The following is an 18,835-nucleotide window of genomic DNA, read 5'->3' as shown; positions in this document are numbered from 1 at the left end:
TGCCAGAGTTGGTCAGTGACTATGCAAACAACAGATTTTAGGCAGGACGCTATAAGCATAATGAATGGGGCGTGAGGTTGATTTTCTCTGACACATTAAGAAAGAAGCACTGTTTCTGAATGGGCTTATGTGATGTTTCATTCACGTGAACATTTAAGAGAGCCAGTCTATGAGGGAGCATGCCCAAGTCTCAATCATGTTCTAATAGTAAATATTGTAGACATTTTAGGAACTCATTACTGGGCAGGAGACATAGTGCTATTGAAATGTTTTGGGGGGCAAGGCAGCGGCACACCTGGTTAAGCACACATATTACAGTGCGCAAGGACCCAGGTTCAAGTCCCCAGGTTTCCCACCCAAGCTTTGCAGGGGGAAAGCTTCATGAGTGGTGAAGCAGGGCTGCAGGTGTCTGTCCCTCCCTTTCTTTCTCCCCCCTTAATTTCTCTGTCTTTATCTAATAAATACATAAAATTAAAATTAAACAAAAGACTTTGTGGAGTGCCAAGTATGAAAAATTAAAAAAAATGTTTTTGTACTGGATTTAAAGGGAAAGATCGAAATATCACATTCACTAATTCACTCCTGGATAGCGTACCTACTTTGCCACATGCAAGGCCTAGTTTGGAGTTCAGCCCCCATTGCACTGGGGACATCTTTGGTGTTGTGGTAACTATCCCTTTCTCCCTGTCTTACTGTCTCTCTCTATCTGAAAAGTTAGCATGAAGCTGTGGTATTCCAGTCATGGATATATATATATATATGTGTGTGTGTGTGTGTGTGTGTGTGTGTGTGTGTGTGTGTGATTTCTATAATCCCCAGAACAATTAAATGTTTATGCTGTTATTGAGTATTGGGAATATATTTATTTTAATTAGAAGGTCAAATATTAATAGCCTAATCAATGGTAGCAGCATAATTATATTTAAACTGAGAAAATTCATCTAAGATACAATCAGTACTACTTAAATTATAATAATATTTAAATTATTTCTACTACTTAAATTATGACTAAGAGTAGGAAATGTTGAAAAGTAACATTTAGGTCACAACGACAAAGCAATAACTTGTGTAAAAGATAGTAAGCCAATAGTGTTATCAGTTGAAACTTATGAAGATATTTGTTTTTAACAAATTTTATTTTTTTACAGAATGGGAAGTGATATTTCTTATTGGAACTTGTAGTATTTCAATAAAATCCATCTTATGACATTATAAGGGACTTGATTGCTTTTTGCAACCCTGTTAACAGATGAATCATCTAATATGATTTCTTTTTTTAATTTCTGCAACATTAAATAATAACTCAATTTCTAGATGCCTCCTTAACAAATTAATGTGAGATTGAAATTGATGAATGGTAGAGGATATGTTTACTTTATTTGTGAAATCTTATTAAAGACAAGAAGAACATGATGGGTATAGTTTGAATTATTATGTAATTATGTAGATTAAGCTGAAGGCTTGTCAAGAATAGTGCTTGAAAGTTACCAGTGAAGTATAAGACACAGCCACTAGCCCAAGATTCACTCTGTAAGTAGGTGATCTATGCCTGACAAGTGTAAATGGTAAATGGACAATAATGGTTATTAGTCACATAAGCATTCATCAAGAGGGTAATCTGTAAAACTTAGAGTTTCACGGTCATTTGGATGCTAGACTCATAGTAGTAGAAAGGTTGCAAATGCAGGAAACCTGTTGGGTTGAATTGCACGTATTTGCTTTAATGGTGGCATGTTCATTCCTGGTGATTTCCTGCGAGCATGTAACCCACACAGTGTCTTGTGTCATTTGTCAGAGGTGGGGACTTTGATGTCCCAGAGTAGACAGTTATGTCAAAAGCTTAATTCCTTTGTATAGTATTCAATTTTAAAGTTTTAAGTAATATCAGTTTAAATTATGTTAAGACAAAACTAACCATGCTCTAGGTATTTTCTGATGATGACTTTAGCAATAAAAGACCATGTATCTTCACTTTTATGGGGTGGAATTAAACATTCTCTTTTTGAGAATATATTGGTTATATATTGGAATATATTGATAGAATAGAAATCTTCATATTCACATGTGTAGCCCAAAATTGGGAATTTAAAATACTGATGACAGCAAAAGTGTTTTCTCACAATAAGCCAGTTTCTCATTTCTAGAGTAGATAAATATTTCAGAAAACCAGCATTATAGTGAAGAGGATTAACAGACAGGATAACCAGGCACAGAGACAATAGATAAGCAAGCAAGCAGAGGGTACTTAAAAAACCCTAATTAATATCCCTTGAGAAATTCAAGATAATGAGCTGATCTGTTGAATCAGTAACACTTTGCTATAAAAGAGAATGAAATTAAAGAATATATCCTTGGAAATCAAGTTCTGTTTGCAAATACACATTCATTAAAAAGGTTAATGAGTTCAAGAAACACTCAAATAATATTTTACAAGTGGAAGAAATTTTCTCTGCCCACCATGGTGGATGAAGAAGAACAAAACTGATACTATGCAGCAAAGAAAGGACCTAGTAACCTCAAAAGAAGCATGATGTCTGAATAGAGTGATGTATCAGTTGAGGTAGTCAAAGTTTTAATTTAAATGTTTCCATACAGAAAACTTCAACCCAGATGGTTTCATATGTTGATATTATCAAAGATTCATAGAAGAAATAATTATCTCAACCTTCTTTCAAAAACAGGGGAAGGGGCGGTCAGGTGGTAGTGCAGCAGGTTAAGCGCACGTGTCACGAAATGCAAGGACCGGAATAAGGATCCTGGTTCGAGCCCCGGCTCCCCACCTGCAGGGGAGTGGCTTCTCAATCAATGAAGCAGATCAGCAGGTGTCTATCTTTCTCTCCCCTTCTGTTTTCCTGTCCTCTTTCCATTTCTCTCTGTCCTAACAGTGACATCAATAACAACAACAATAATAATAACCACAACAACCATAAAACAACAAGGGCAACAAAAGGTGGGGAAAAAAATAAAAAGGCTTCCAGGAGCAGTGGGTTCATGGTGCAGGCACTGAGCCCCAGCAACAACCCTGGAGACAAAAAAAAAAAAAAAGACAATGGGAAGAAAGATTCATCAATTTATGAGTGAGCTAAGAATTATACTGACATGAAATAGGCTTTCTGTCTCAAAAATGTATTTAGAGAAAGTGTGATGTTATTTCTGATCCTATATATTTGAAAGTAATTGGATCAACTACTTTTTTAACAGAGTAAAACTAGTAGCCTAAAAGTGACACAATTCTCTATTCTACAAAGTAAAGTCATAGCGCATACAAATTAAAAGCATGTTGCAAACCAAAGGCAAATATAAGATTTTACTTAGAAAACAAAACACGTTAAAAAAAAATGTTAGGAAACAAAATTCCAAATGATGCTTCTCTCTTTTCATCATCCCCTGAGTAGCCATTTTAAAGTTCCCCCACCCTCCCCAATAACTCTTCTTATAAATTTCCTAAATACATGTACAGATATCTATTTAAAAAGTCCATGGTCACTTTTTAACAGGAGTATTTTTTTCAGTCTTCAAACTCAGGCTTTTCTCCATTGGGAATAATAGCCTCATATTAAAAATCATGATATGTAACCTGGCACAATTTTGAGCAATTGATGGCATTCAAAACAAGATAGTACATTAAGCCACAATGGGATGTTTGACACATTTGATTTGGATGGGAAATATTTTTTATAATGTATTTCTGTCTCAGTAGTAAGTCTGAGATATGAAATGTGTTAAGAAGAAAATGATATGAGTGTGAACTTATGGCACTAGTGATGTTTTCATGTGTAAAAAGAATACGAGAGTGAACTTTTAAAGACATACGTCTGAGTGCTTTACAATATTAAAATACGAAAAATAAGTACCTGATGATTTTGTTTAATTAACAGATTAATTATGCTGCCAAGGTAATGGGTAAGGCATGGTGCCTACATAGTGACTCCACCACCCTCAGTGACTACAATGACTATTTTCTTTCCTGTCCTTTCTTCCTTTCTTTCTTTCCTTTTAATTAATTAATTAATTAATTATTGGATAGAGACAGAGAGAAATTGAGAGGTAAGGGGGAGATAGAGAGCGAGAGAGACAGAGAGACACCTGCAGACCTGCTTCAAAACTCATGAAGCTTCCCCCTTGGAGGTGGGGACCAGGGCTTGAACCTGGGTCCTTGCGCAATGTAGTGTGAGAGCTTAACTAGGTGTGCCACTGCCTGGCCTCCCTTCCTTCCTCCCTCCCTCCCTCCCTCCCTTCCTTCCTTCCTTCTTTCTCTTTGTCTTTTTTCTTCCCCCCCCTCATTTTCTTTTTAGACGCAGAGACAAAGAGAGAAAAAGGAAGAAGGAGACCAAGTGAGGGACTCCTGCAGCATTGCTTCACCATTTGCGAAGCTTCTGTCCTGCAGGTGGGGACTTGTTACCTCAAACATGCTAACATGTGCTCTCCACCACGTACACCAGTACCTCGCCCCAACACTTGATTTTAAATTTACTGACAAATTGAGGCATTTTATACAATTGATAACAAGGTCACTCATTCAAGTTATAACTAGGAATTGCACTGGACAGACTGAGCGTTTTAGCTGAGTCGGCCGTATTTATGCACCTACATCAAACCACACACAACGTAAGCTCACTTAGTCACTCACGAACTAAAGGTCTGATGTATACAGTTCTGACACAAGTTACCAAAATATTACAAATAGTCATGGAGTAGGATTACTCCTGCAATAGCAACTGCACAACAATTCACTGAGTAGGTAATAGAATTGGATATTTCCCCAGAAGGTAAAGGCTCAAGGCTGATTAAAAATTAGTCTGTGAAAAAATGATGAAGAACACCACTAAGAATATAGAATTACTGGGGAGGCTACTGTGGTCTCCTAGAGGAGAAACAAAAGACACTCACAAGGATTTGTCTCTATAATAGGAAAGAAAATATTGGTAAGCTATCCCATCCTATAACTAATGAATAAACGTCAGTGCTTTTATTTACAACTCTTATAACTCGGCCTAAAACTAGCTCATTTGCTAGAATGTAATATTAAAACTAAATGAATTATGAAGAAAATAATTGCAATGACTATGGAATCATTTATTAAAATGATTTTTAAAATTTATTTATTCCCTTTTGTTGCCCTTGTTGTTTTATTGTTGTAGTTATCATTGTGGTTGTTACTGATGTTGTCGTTGTTGGACAGGACAGAGAGAAATGGAGAGAGGAGGGGAAGACAGAGAGGGGGAGAGAAAGGCACCCACAGACCTGCCTCACTGCTTGTGAAGAGACTCCCCTGCAGGTGGGGAGCGGGGGCTTGAACCTGGATCCTAATGCAGGTCCTTGCGCTTTGCGCCACGTGCGCTACCACCCAATTCCCTTTTTTTTTTTTAAAGAACCCCAGTTCAATAGGTGGGTTTCTAAAACAAAGTGAGGGGTTCCCAGAAGATGGCGGACTGAGAAGCTGCTAGTGGCTGAGCTCTGACCACATCTCCTGGAAATGGTAGGATTTTCTGCCTTTAGTAGGCCAGCCAATAAGGGGTCCTAGCGGTGACACCAAGGAAGTGACTATAACTTAATTTGGGTTAAGAATTAGAGTAGGAAAAAAGGGGAAAATTTTTTTTTTCTTCCTTTTAATTTCTAAGCATACCTCCTTCCCCACCCCCACCCCCCATAACCAGTCCCTGGGGACCAGCTCCTAGCAGGATCCCCTGCTAGGAGCTCCTTGTCTTTACCAAATTCCTGTCCCACCAGGGAGTATCACTAATTCTAAGTCTATACCCTTCTGAAACCTCTGGCCTTTTTTCTTTCTAAGTAGCCAACCCCCCCCCCCCCACCTCACCCCGTATAGCTAATTAAATAATTAAAAAAAAAAACCTTTCCTTTCACTGCCCTTTTATGACTGTTCTTTTTCTTATCTTTTTCTTTTTTTTCTCTCTCTCTCTTTCTTTTTTTTTCTTTCTTTTTCTCTTTCTTGTCATCCTTTCTTCCTTAATCCTACAGATTCCAAAGTCACAGCCCCCAGCCCCCACACCACAAAACAGTGTGCTTTTTTGAATTCACTGATACACATTTGGGAATTTCCTTTCACTGCTCTTTAATTATAGCTCTTTTTCTTATCTTTTCCCTTTTCTCTCTCTTGCCTCTTTTTTTAATCTTGTCACACCCTTCTTCCTTCTTTGCCTTTCTGAATTTGTGAATTATTTTGGGGAAGAAATCTGACTCAGAGTGGACTCTCTATGTGTGTATCTCTGCTCCAGTTCCCTTTCCCCTCTTGTTACCCCTAGAATATACAGTGGATAGTAGATTTGCATAACTGTCTATTCTTGCTATCCTTTCTTTCTTTTCTCTTTCTTCTTCACTGGGATTTGGTTACTATTTATTCATGGACTGGAGAAATAGTTTGGCTAACTGGTAGTGATTAAACTGCTTCAATACTTGCTTCAGTTGCTACTGTAATTCCTGAGGTTGGTGAGTGCAGTTGTCATAAAGGTATTTAGTACAGTGTTACTTGTACTCAAGACACAACAACTGAGGAACAACAGAGCATAAAAAAAAAGAAACACATAAATCAAAAAAATGGGTAGATAAAAACAAATAAAACTGCTACCCCAATGAATGAAGACAAGAGCCCAGAAGAAACCACAAATCAGTCAGAAGTAACCATAGATAAGAAAAGTATGCAAGCAATAATAAACTTATTAATCACAGAAATGAAAACAACTTTGGAGGAAAGGAATGGCAGTATTAGGGAAACAACAGTTGAGACCCCCAAGGAAAATACTGATTATCTTGAGGCAATTAGAGAACTGAAAGCTGAAATAGCTGTAATGAAGAAAGAAGCTGAGGCAAGGGAAAGCAGACTAACAGAAGCAGAACACAGAATGAGTCAGACAGAGGATGAGCTAGAGAAAACGAAGAAAGAGGTGAAAGAGCTAAAGCAAGGTGAGTTGGTTTTCACTGTAATTACTCGAAATAAAAGGCATATAATATGAACTACTTACCATGCCCGGATGTAAAAGTTTACCTTCAGTGTTAGAGCTTATAGATGGTATTATGTGGTGCTGTGATCTTATTTTTACACCACTTGGTTGTTTATGTTAAGTAAAACTTTAATCCAAGATCATTTCACAGTTTTGTTGATACTCATTGATATGAATATAAATCCTCACATTTTAAGCTTGAGTCCTTCCCAAGAGTGTTGCGGAGTTTGGGTAGCACAGTTTCTCTGTTTAAGGTGCCAGAAATACACTAACGCCTAGATTTGATTTAAGACTCCGAGGTTAAAAATAAAGTGTGAGACTCTTAGTGCTGGGGAACTTCTCAGCACGAGCAAAGTTTAGTAATAATACCATAGGATGGGTGAACCACAAAGGGTTCCAAAGCTTCGCATAAATAAGCATGATCTTGGATAGCTATTCTAACTTCTTTATTTTGGAATAGTTCCAAGAACAGCTTCTCTTGGGAGATTACTAGCATTTACTAAGTCAGTAGTGGTGAGAAAAATCATGAGAATCTGATTACCATGTGACCTTCTTAGCTCTTAGCCCAGATTGTCATCACCACAAAGTTTCCAGAGGCTTTTAATTCTCAGCAACTCAGGTTTCAAGTTTGTTCATGTTGCCGATAATAATTCACATCTTTATTATCCATTTCTTTTCCACTAATATGATGTGTCTGAAACTATATTTCTTTTTATTCTGCCTGACTTCTCAGTAGGAACTGTTCTGTCAGACATCCAACAAAATCATTTTGAATCATATTTCTAATACCTTCCCTGTAGTTAGAAAATAGCAGACCTTGGACTGATTGACTTCAAGGTGAAGGAAGAAATAAAGACTACCTCCCTTACAGAACCACAGGCCACATTCCTTCCACAATTCTATTTTCAGGTTTTTCTGTACTTGTGAATGATACTGGTTCACACCAGGCATATGAAATAAGTTGTCTTAATTTAACCGATGAGCTGCAGCCTTCCCCACACGATATTCAATAATCTGGCATCTTATTTATTTTCATTTTCACTTGCCAGAGTCCAAGTTAAAGGAAAAAGAAACAGAAAGCTACAGCTACAACCAGTCTTTCTGGAAGGGCTTTCTTTCACAATGAAAATGATGATGCTTTCTTTGGTAAGAAATACGGTATTCCCATTTGGCACTGGGTCTTGAACATGCGGCCTCCTCTATGGTATGGTAAGGACACCCTAGTCTGGCCTCAAAGAATAAATCTTAAAAGCAGACATTAAAACAAACAAAAAAAACCATAGAGTTATTGGTATAAAAATGAAGGTATATAAACTATGTATGAAAATAAAGAAAGAAAGGCAAAAGAGCACATAGTGGGATATTTAAGGTAAGGGAAGAGTCGAACTGCTAACATGTAACTTAATACCCAGTAAAATCATTATTTAAAACTGAAGGGAGAAAAAAAAACATATTGATCAACAATACTTTTGAATTGTTAGAAACATTAAGAAAAAAAAAAAGAGTAAAGAAACAATGCTGTTTTAAGAGCCTCTCCAGGACCTTGCCCTCAATATAAAGCAGCAATGGGAGGGACTGCCCCAATCTCCAAGGGAACCTGGGCCGACCCACTTAAGGAAAACTGGTCCTGAAATGAGTGCAGCCTAGAATGTTCCCACCTGTGACCATGGACTGCGAGCTCAGAATGACAGGGACACAGAGGTTATATAGGTTTCTGCACTAAATATGAATATACATGGACCCTGAATCAGACTGATGAGGTGAACAGTTAACTGCATTATGTATTATTTTCTTCGAGTTTGGGAGCTACTCACTGCCCCAATTCAGCTTTCTAGCCCTATTCTCAGCTCTGACTACATCTTCCTAGACAATCATTTTTATCCTCCCTCCATGTTAACTATCAAACTTAAGCAAAAATCACTAAAATCACTGGCTCCAAGGAACATACCAAAAAATAGAGTTCCTAGCTTCTTAGCAATCAAAAATGCCTATCCTCACCTGCTCTATTGCTATTTTCTGGTTCCTACTTAGTCAATATTTTGTCCTGCACCTATGCCCTTACTCTTCTTTGATAACTCATGGAGCTGCCTCCTCATTTATTTTTTCTTAATGTGTTTCTAAGGAGTTTCTAACTGGAAAAGGCCTAAGCTCAAGCTGTGTGTTCTTTATTAGCTGAACTTTGGAATAAGAGACAGCAAAAAAGCTGAAGTCATGTACTTTAAGCCAGCTCCTTAAACCATATAGTCATAATGTATTCCAGAGATCAGAGCAGTGCAAACTACACATCGCAGTAACTCACTTCTTCTTCTAGCGTTTGCCAGTAACTCACTGAGCCAGGTTTTTAATTACCCCCAAAACTTGAATCAACACTGAGTGCTATCAAAAGCAAAATGAATGTACATTAATCACAGAATATTTTAGTCATACAACATCTTTCATCTCAGAAAAGTTCACAACCTCTGGGTCTGTTTCTTATCACACTTAAGCTGAGGAAACAGGATAGCTAGCAGCTTCGAAGAGATAGAATGGGAGACGGTCAAGTATTTGATTTAGACAGAATAACGTACTGCTTGAAGAAAGCAAGCACTTTTCCTTACTGTGTCTCAGCTCTAGCGTCTCTGTAACAGTGTCCCCTAATGATGAAGAAGAGATCGACAATTAGTAAAGTCTGTGTCTTGAGATGACTATCTAATATAAATAAAGAGAAAGCTCACCATTGGGAAATAGAATACAGGGGGAAGGCTTCATGAGCCGTGAAGCAGTTCTGCAGGTGGCTCTCTCTCTCTTATCTATCTATCTATCTATCTATCTATCTATCTATCTATCTATCTCCCCATACTCTCTCATTTTCTCTCTATCCTACCTAATAAAATCATAGAGAGAGAAAGGGAGAGAGAAAGAAAGAAAGAAAGAAAGAAAATGGCTACCAGGAGTGGTAGATTCATAGTGCTGATATCAAGCCCCAGAAATAACATTGGTGGCAAAAATAAAGAAAAGAAAATTAAAATGTATTAGACTTACTGGACTGTATAACATAGAAAGTGTAAAATACTATCATAACTTTTCTGGGGGAAAATTCTCATGTATTATTATTCCATTAATATGGCAAGTTGTAATTAGAATAACATGGGGTTTGGTGCCAGGCATGTGTGTAAGTTAAAAGTTTAACTAACTGCTGGTTAGCACCTGGAGGATTCACTATAAATTCCCTAACTTCTTTGAGATCCAGCCTTTTCATCTATAAAATTTGGATAGGTATAAAAATTATGGGGTGGCCGTTAGAACTCTCTCTATATATCTTAATAGCATATATTGTCTAACATAGTACTGAAAATGATAGCTTTGGATAATAATAATGATATGAAAAATAATGCCTTCCTAATCAGAAGATATTCTGTGGCTAAGAACCAATTAGGTATTATGAATTTTAAAGAAGTCATGATAAATCAAATGATTTTATTGTATCATAAAATGATAAGGCTGGAGAAGATCCAATTCTCTCACCTTTAGCAGACATTCTAGTAATTAATAGACATTTTTTTCAATTTCATAGTAATCCAAAACTTTAAGTGTAGAATGAATTAGCTACTTTTCTCTTTTTGGAAAAAAAGGCATTTTGTCCTTTAGCTTAATTATCAGTGAAAATGCAATTTTTTGTGGAATCTAGCTGAAAAATATAGTGATTTTCTCTTTTCTAGTTGATACTGAGTTCAGTATCTAATGACAATACAAAAGAATTAGCCTATTAAAATGTTCTTAATAAGTAAGACAATTTATAAAATAGGCAAAATGTCAATATTCTGTACTTTGCATAAATCAAACTCAATAATTATCTTGATTGGTACCTAGTATCAGACTTTAAAACGACTTTATAACATATCACCACAGTTAATTTCAAATGAAATGATTTTGAGTAGATAGGATCATGGAACAGCTTGGAAGATGAGGATGAATCTAAATGTTGCACATGCAGTCTGAGAATGCTAAGTCCAGAAATAGTGCTAGAAGCTTTCTAGTTTAATTCTATAGTATTATAGAAAAAGAGGGAGACAGAAAGGGAGACTACAATACTGACCTTTCTTCCACTGTGGTAGGGATCAGACTCAAGCCAGGGTTCTTCACATAGCAAAACAGCACACTTTCCAAGTGAGTGATTTTGCCAGGCCCCCTCTCTAGTTGTTGTTGTTGTTTTTGTATTATATTTATTTACTTATCAGATAGAGACAGAAATTGAGAGGGTAGGGGCAGACAGAGAGGAAGAGAGCCAGAGAAACATGTGCAACACTGCTTCACCACATGCAAAGCTTCCCCCCCAAAGGTGGCTACCGGGGGCTCGAACATGGGTTCTTACGCATAGTAACGTGCATTCAACTAGGTGTGCCACCACCCGTCTACCTCTCAAGTACTTAAGATGTCTATAATTTTGGGAGTCGGGCTGTAGCGCAGCGGGTTAAGCACAGGTGGCGCAAAGCACAAGGACCGGCATAAGGTCCTTGTGCTTTGAACCCCGGCTCCCCACCTGCAGGGGAGTCGCTTCACAGGCGGTGAAGCAGGTCTGCAGGTGTCTATCTATCTCTCCTCTGCTCTGTCTTCCCCTCCTCTCTCCATTTCTCTCTGTCCTATCCAACAACGACAACAACAATAATAACTACAACAATAAAACAACAAGGGCAACAAAAGAGAATAAAGAAAATAAATATTTAAAAAAATTAAAAAAAAAGATGTCTATAATTTTATATCTCGAATGCCGGGTGCCTTCAAAGAATGATAGATACAACTTTCAGTGCCATTAACTTTTTTGCAACTTGTAATAGACAGTAAATTTACTTTATAAAAAATGCAACAACGTGCACAGGCAAGATAGCTTCCCTGGGGAATGGAGCTGTTTGCCATACACACAGCCCAGATCTGAGCCTGGCCCAGGCTGCACTGGAGGGAGCTGCAGTGCTGAGAGATCCTGGCTTCTCTTCCAGTCTGTAAAAAGTTGTCTCTGAGTAGTGAAACCCTAGTGATGACAAAAGCAAGCAATCTCGTCGCTATGGCTTGAGACTGATTCTTTATAGACTATCAAGTTTCAGAATGACACTTGTTAGGAAATGCTTCTCCTCCCCTCCAGAGAGGATAGGTATGCATGCACACAAACATTTAATAAGGCGGGTAAGGGATTTTTTTTTTTTAGAGATTATACGATAGTTATTTTCCCAGAGCATTGAAGTTGTTTTAATGGAGATAATTGAATAAATAGTGTTAGACATGAGTGTCTGAAGAAAAAGAATCTTTTTGAATTATCCCATTTATTTTTATTATTAGTGATTTAACAATGTATTACAAAAAATATGGAACCTCGGGGGTCTTGTTTCTTTCTTTTCTTCTCCTCCTCCTCCTTTTCTTCTTCTTCTTCCTCCTCCTCCTATTATTATTATTATTATTATTATTACTATTATTTCCCTTAAGAAGTTCCAGAGCATTTCTCAGCTCTGGTTCATGACTTTAAAGGATCAGACATTATGAAACTTTGCGTTACCATTATGCTGTCTCCCCAACCCAGGGCTGTAGTTTCATACTCACACATGGCGTACAAGTCACCACACCCTCCTCAGTAGCCACCATGATTCTCAAAAAGTCTGAAAAAAACAGTTTGCTTACATTTTTTTTTAATTGCCACCAGAGTCATTGCTGGCATTCAATTCAGGTGCTAGAAATCTGCCGCGCAGGCCTTTTCCCCTTCGTGTTTTGACTAGACAGACCTTTAGAGGGAAGGAGGAGAAGGAGAAGGAGATAGGGAGAGGGAGGGAGGGAGGGGGAGAGGGAGAGATGGAGAGGGAGTAGGGGGAGGGGGAGAGGGAGGGAGGGAGAGGGAGAAGGAGGGGGAGGGGGAGAGGGAGGGAGGGAGAGGGAGAAGGAGAGAGGGGGAGGGGGAGAGGGAGGGGAGGGGGAGGGAGAAGGAGAGAGGGGGAGGGGGAGAGGGAGGGGAGGGGGAGGGGAGAGAGGGAGAGGGAGAGAGAGAGAGAGAGAGAGAGAGGGAAGCCTTCAGTACTTGCATCACTTAGGTAGGAAGTGTTCCAAGTGTGGTGTCTCAAACCTTGATCCTTCCCAAGGTAGTGTGTGGGGTCAGCTGGATACTCCTCCAGCCAGCCCCTGCTCACATAGTTTATGATCCAGGTTACTTTCAAGAACTTTTATGTTTTTGGCATAAACTGTGGTAGAATAGATTTATCATGTAACTAGTATACAAAGTAGGAAAAAATTCTACAAATTATATATCTAAAGAACATTGCCTCTTATCAATTAAATTTACCTAAAGCTATATCATAGTATGTGGTTAACACTGTGAAATTGACAAAGAGATAAACAAGATAGGTTCTAGCTGTCCTTATCAGCATGGTAGAGGAATTAGGCAAATTAAATTAAATCCCTGGTGTTATAAAGTTCCAGGAAGCAAGAGCAAGCACAAAGATTTTTTGTGCATTCTTACTTGAATATTCAGTGATAATCAGTGTTCTCTTACTGTTACTTCTTAAGAAAAATTATCTGTGGATTTTCTTTCTTTTTTTTTTTTTTACATAAGATAACCCTACTGATTCTTCATAATTAAAACTATTCAAAAATTGGATTTTAAACTTCCACTTAGGGTGCTTACTCTTGTCACGTAAAGCAGCTGAAAAAGGTGTGAAACTTGACCCCTTAGCTTCATATATTAACAGAGAAAAAAAAAAAGAAAGATCACATTCCAGCATTTATAAGTACATTTGAGGTCATTTTTTTTTAATATTTATTTTATTTATTTATTCCCTTTTGTTGCCCTTGTTGTTTTATTGTTGTAGTTATTATTGTTGTTGTCGTTGTTGGATAGGACAGAGAGAAATGGAGAGAGGAGGGGAAGACAGAGAGGAGGAGAGAAAGACAGACACCTGCAGACCTGCTTCACCGCCTGTGAAGCGACTCCCCTGCAGGTGGGGAGCCGGGGTTCGAACCGGGATCCTTATGCCGGTCCTTGTGCTTTGCGCCACCTGCGCTTAACCTGCTGCACTACAGCCCGACTCCCCGTCATTTCTATCTTTATTCATCTCCTCACTAGCTAAAAGTCCACTGGACTAGCAATGTCTCAAAACTTTAAGTAGACTGGCTCATAGACAGTTTTGAGACATCGGAAGCTATATTGTGACTATAGAAATCAGCACGAGACAATTCCCTTAATGCCATTTTCTTCTTCTGTTTTAAATAGTTATATTGGGGGGAGGGTAGTGGACCCAGGTATTACTCTGACATAGTAGTCCCCAGAGTTGAACTCAGAATCTCATGCTTGATAATTCATTGTTCCACTCACTCTGAAAACTACTTGTTTACAATCATTCTTACTTTCAAGTTCAGGTCATTATTTCTAGATGATTTAAAACTAAATTAGGAAAGATACTGTATTTTACAATGACCTTATCTCAATATTCAGCATTAATAGTGGAATTCTGTCACTACCTTCTGCTAAATGATGAGAAATACAGATTTAGATTGGCATTTAGATCTTTGAACGGACTCTGGGTAGATGCTAAGCTGAAGAGATGCAATGCAATGCAAGAGTATGTGTGATCATATTCATATATGTAGATGTGTACATATGTAACATGTGTATATATTTCATAGCATCTGCATTATGTCAGCAGTGGCTCATAGACCACCTGTGTTTATTCTCAAATGCTTTCAAGATCGTTTCTTTTCAATAAAGTCTCCTAAATGTAACATACAATTATTAATGCATCCAAAATTAAGACATTTTCATTTAGAAGAATTCTGTCCCCAGAGAGCTAAGCACTTTGTGAAAACTCATCAAGGAACGCCTCTTTTCCTTGTATAATTCTGTTTACTGTGCCGAACCAGGCAGCATTCTCTGGCTGATTGTACTAATTTCTATTTCCAGTGCCCCCCCCCACCCCCCCGAAGTCTTTGATAATAGAACCACACTGACTTGTGACATAGTCAAAACTTTGTGGTCATTCTCTGATATAAAAGGTGTTACTTTGAATGAAAGGGATTCCCCAGCTGTGGATCTTCAATCCCTTTTCGATGTTTTCTCCTGGCTGCTAACTCCACGTCCAGCCTTTTGTTCCTGACTGTTAGATGTGCCATGCTTCAATAGAAGTTTTATGGGTAAATTTAGCCTCCTCCCCGCACACTCACTGATTAAGACATTCATCTCACCATTGGAATCTCTATTTATTTGTTTGTTTTCAAGTGTTTTAGATTGGTTTCCAGATGGTACCTTTTATGCAGTGCACACTGTGTTTGTTGTTGGAAATACAAAGCAGACAAATAACATACCATTTCATCTCCTATAAATACTAAAAGTAGTTGACTTAAGAGAAGTAGTTTAACCAGTAAGGCCATGTTCATGCTTTATTCTTGCCATATTCAGCCCATGTTCAGCCCATGTTCAATCCATGTTCAAGCCCTTGCATTACATTGAAGGTACTATGGCATTAGTAGAAGGTTATATACTGTGGTCTGTCTGTTCTCTCTCTCCATCTCTCTTTTCCTTCCTCTATCTCTCTTTCTCCTTCTTTCCTGTCTCTGAATGAAAGTGACCTTGAGTGAAAGTGTGCAAGAGTGAGGCCCCAAATCTGGAGGAAATACACAAAACAAACAAACACACAAGCAAAAAACTAATGCAAATTCTATTAAGGGCAGGAGAGAGCTCACCCAGTAGAGTGCACACTTTACTATTGGAGCCCTGGCACCACATAGGAGCACCAGACATGACATGGGGTGTTCCATGAATGGAGGATCAGTGCTTTAGTGTATCTTGTCTCTCTGTCTTAAATTAAATAGAAAAAGAAAGAAAGGAAGGAAGAGAAAGGAAGAAAGAAAGAAAGAAAGAAAAAAAGAAAGAGAAAGAAAAAGAAAGAAAGAAAGAAAGAAAGAAAGAAAGAAAGAAAGAAAGAAAGAAAGAAAGTCAGTCTACTGGGAATAGTGGAATCTTACAATCACAAGGCCCGGAAAGATAAAGATACAAGTAATTGATGATTTAAATACAACTATTATAATATTTATATGGAATCAGTTATGTATGAAATTTCTACTTTAAATAATGGTGTATGTTGCTTCTTATAATCTAAAACTACTATGAGCCACAGTGTGCGGGCAAGAAAGCAATGGCGGGTTAAAGTAAGTTATTTCATTAAAGTCATTATTTTAGATCTTTGTTTAAAATTGCTCTCCATAAGCAAAGAAGAATAGCATCTCAGTAATATTGCACATGAAATGCATAACATTTTGCGCAGTGATTTTCAATTCAGTATTTTTTTTGCATCAGTTGAAGGTAACAGAATACATTGCTTAGTGTTTAATTATTCAAGAAGAAAACCATAACAAATGAGTTGACATAGATACTAACAGTTATTGGCTAATGTAGCCACATGGAAATTAGTGGAACTTTAATGAGCATTTAACTAATTTCCCTCTGTCAGCTTTTTTTTATATGTTTATTTATTGTTTTGGATTCTTTCCTTGCTGTCCTGGTCCTGTAAGTGAATATTGTATGCCTCTACTTATAACTTGTCCTCTAAATGTCACGTGAAAAGAATACCCCCCCCTCTACTGTCAGAAAAATTAATCAATGAAGCAGCTGTATTAATTTTTAATGACTTGGGACATATTTAGTCCTTGGTAATAAACTTAGAAGATTACATAGAAAATAACTTTTGGGGGGGCCATGCATTAGTGCAGCAGGTTAAGCACACATGACACAAAGTGCAAAGACTGGTGCAAGAATCCCGGTTCGAGCCCCCAGCTCCCCACTGCAGGGAGGTCGCCTCACAAGTGGTGAAGCAGGTCTGCAGGTGTCTGTCTTTCTCTCCCTTCTCTGTCTTCCACTCCTCTCTCCAGTCTTCTCTGTCCTATCCAACAACAACAGTAATAACAATAATAATGATAATGAGAACAGCAAGGGCAACAAGGTGGGAAAAATGGCCTCCAGGAACAATGGATTCGTAGTGCAGGCACCGAGCCCCAGCGACAACCCTGGAGGCAAGGAACAAAAAAAAAGAAAAAGAAAAAAGAAAATAACTTTTATAGGATAGTAAAATCAAATTAAAATCTCCTGCTTTATTGACAAACTACATTAAAATTTAGTCCCTGGAGGCCCGGTGGTAGAGCACCAGGTTAAGGGCACATAGTGTGAGGTGCAGGGACCCACACAAGGATTCCTGTTGAAGCCCAGGCTCCCCACCTGCCACTGGGGTTGCTTGGTAAGTGGTGAAGCAGGTCTGCGGACTGGAGTCTCTCTCTCCCCCTCTCTGTCTTCCCCTCTTCACTCAGTTTCTTTCTGTCCTAGGCAACAGCAGCAGCCTCAGCAAGGACAGTGGGAAACAAAGATGGCCTCTGGGAGCACTGGGTTCATAGTGCAGGCACCGAGCCCCAGTAATGACCTCGGAGGCATAAAAATAAAAAGAAGGAAAGAAAGAGAGAGAGAGAGAGAGAGAGAGAGAGAGAGAGGGAGAAAGGAAGGGAGGAAGGAAGGGAGGAAGGAAGGAAGGAAAGAAAAAACGTCCTGATTTGAACCTGTGTAGACACCAAGTGAATCTGTCAGAATATTAAAAATAAAAAGTACTGATTGTTCTGCATAAAAATATTAGTGAAAAAAATAGCTGATACATGGCGGTATACTGGCTAGTTTTCAAATTATATTATTTCTATTAGAAATATACACAGGAGATACTGGGTTTGGTGGTTGAAAACTGTGGCTTCTGCTTCTGAATTTTGTTAAAACTGGATGTAAGTAGAGTAAGGGATAACTTCCATTCTTTTTTGCATGCCTTTCTAATTTTTACTAGAACAATATTTGTAATAGCTCCTATGATTTATTCAAATGACAATTGCTCCATTTAACAATGAAAAGGTAAAAGACAAGCGCATTTCACATGTAAATGATTTTAAACAGCTATGAAAAATGCATATATTATTTTCACCATTAGTTTCTGTGCTACCAGTAAATGATACCTATGGTCTTTAAGACAAGATTAGACTTTATAAAAAAAATGGTGCTCCATAGGTATCCTTATTTATTTATTTATCCTTATTTATTTATTTAACTATCAACATTTCTCACTGCTACCATTATTCATTAGGTAAGAAAATTATTAGGTAAGAAAATTCAGCAGAATTTTCAAATATGAACTCATGATTTTAAGTGTTCCTTAATGTCTAGTCAATTAATTAAGATGACAGAATTAGAAGAGGCTAGGAGACATCACTGGAATATTCACTGTGAACACTGGACTTGAAGAAAGTCACTTTTTTCATTTGTAAATAGTGATGGCTTCTTTAACCCTTTTTTTCCCCTTAAATGATTGAGTGAAATAATAGGCCACCAGCAACAGGTTGAATGCCTTAGGATTCATTTATTCAGTAAGCTTCATCAATAAAAGGTTGATATATATTTTTTTTTCTTTTTGTTTTGTTTTTATTTTTTTTCCCCCCTCCAGGGTTATTGCTGGGCTCGGTGCCTGCACCATGAATCCACTGCTCCTGGAGGCCATTTTTTTTTCCCCTTTTGTTGCCCTTGTTGTAGCTTCGTTGTGGTTATTATTATTGCCCTTGTTGACGCAATTCGTTGTTGGATAGGACAGAGAGAAAAGGAGAGAGGAGGGGAAGACATAGAAGGGGAGAAAGATAGACACCTGCAGACCTGCTTCACCGCCTGTGAAGCGACTCCCCTGCAGGTGGGGAGCCGGGGGCTCGAACCGGGATCCTTTCGCCGGTCCCTGCGCTTTGCGCCACATGCGCTTAACCCACTGCGCCACCGCCCGACCCCCTGATATATATTTTTTAAAGATTTTATTTATTAATGAAGAAACATAGGAGGAGAGAGAGAAGAGAACCAGACA

The sequence above is a fragment of the Erinaceus europaeus genome, chromosome 22 (assembly GCF_950295315.1).
Source record: "Erinaceus europaeus chromosome 22, mEriEur2.1, whole genome shotgun sequence".
NCBI lineage: Eukaryota > Metazoa > Chordata > Mammalia > Eulipotyphla > Erinaceidae > Erinaceus > Erinaceus europaeus.
Note: the sequence above shows the minus strand (reverse complement) of the source record.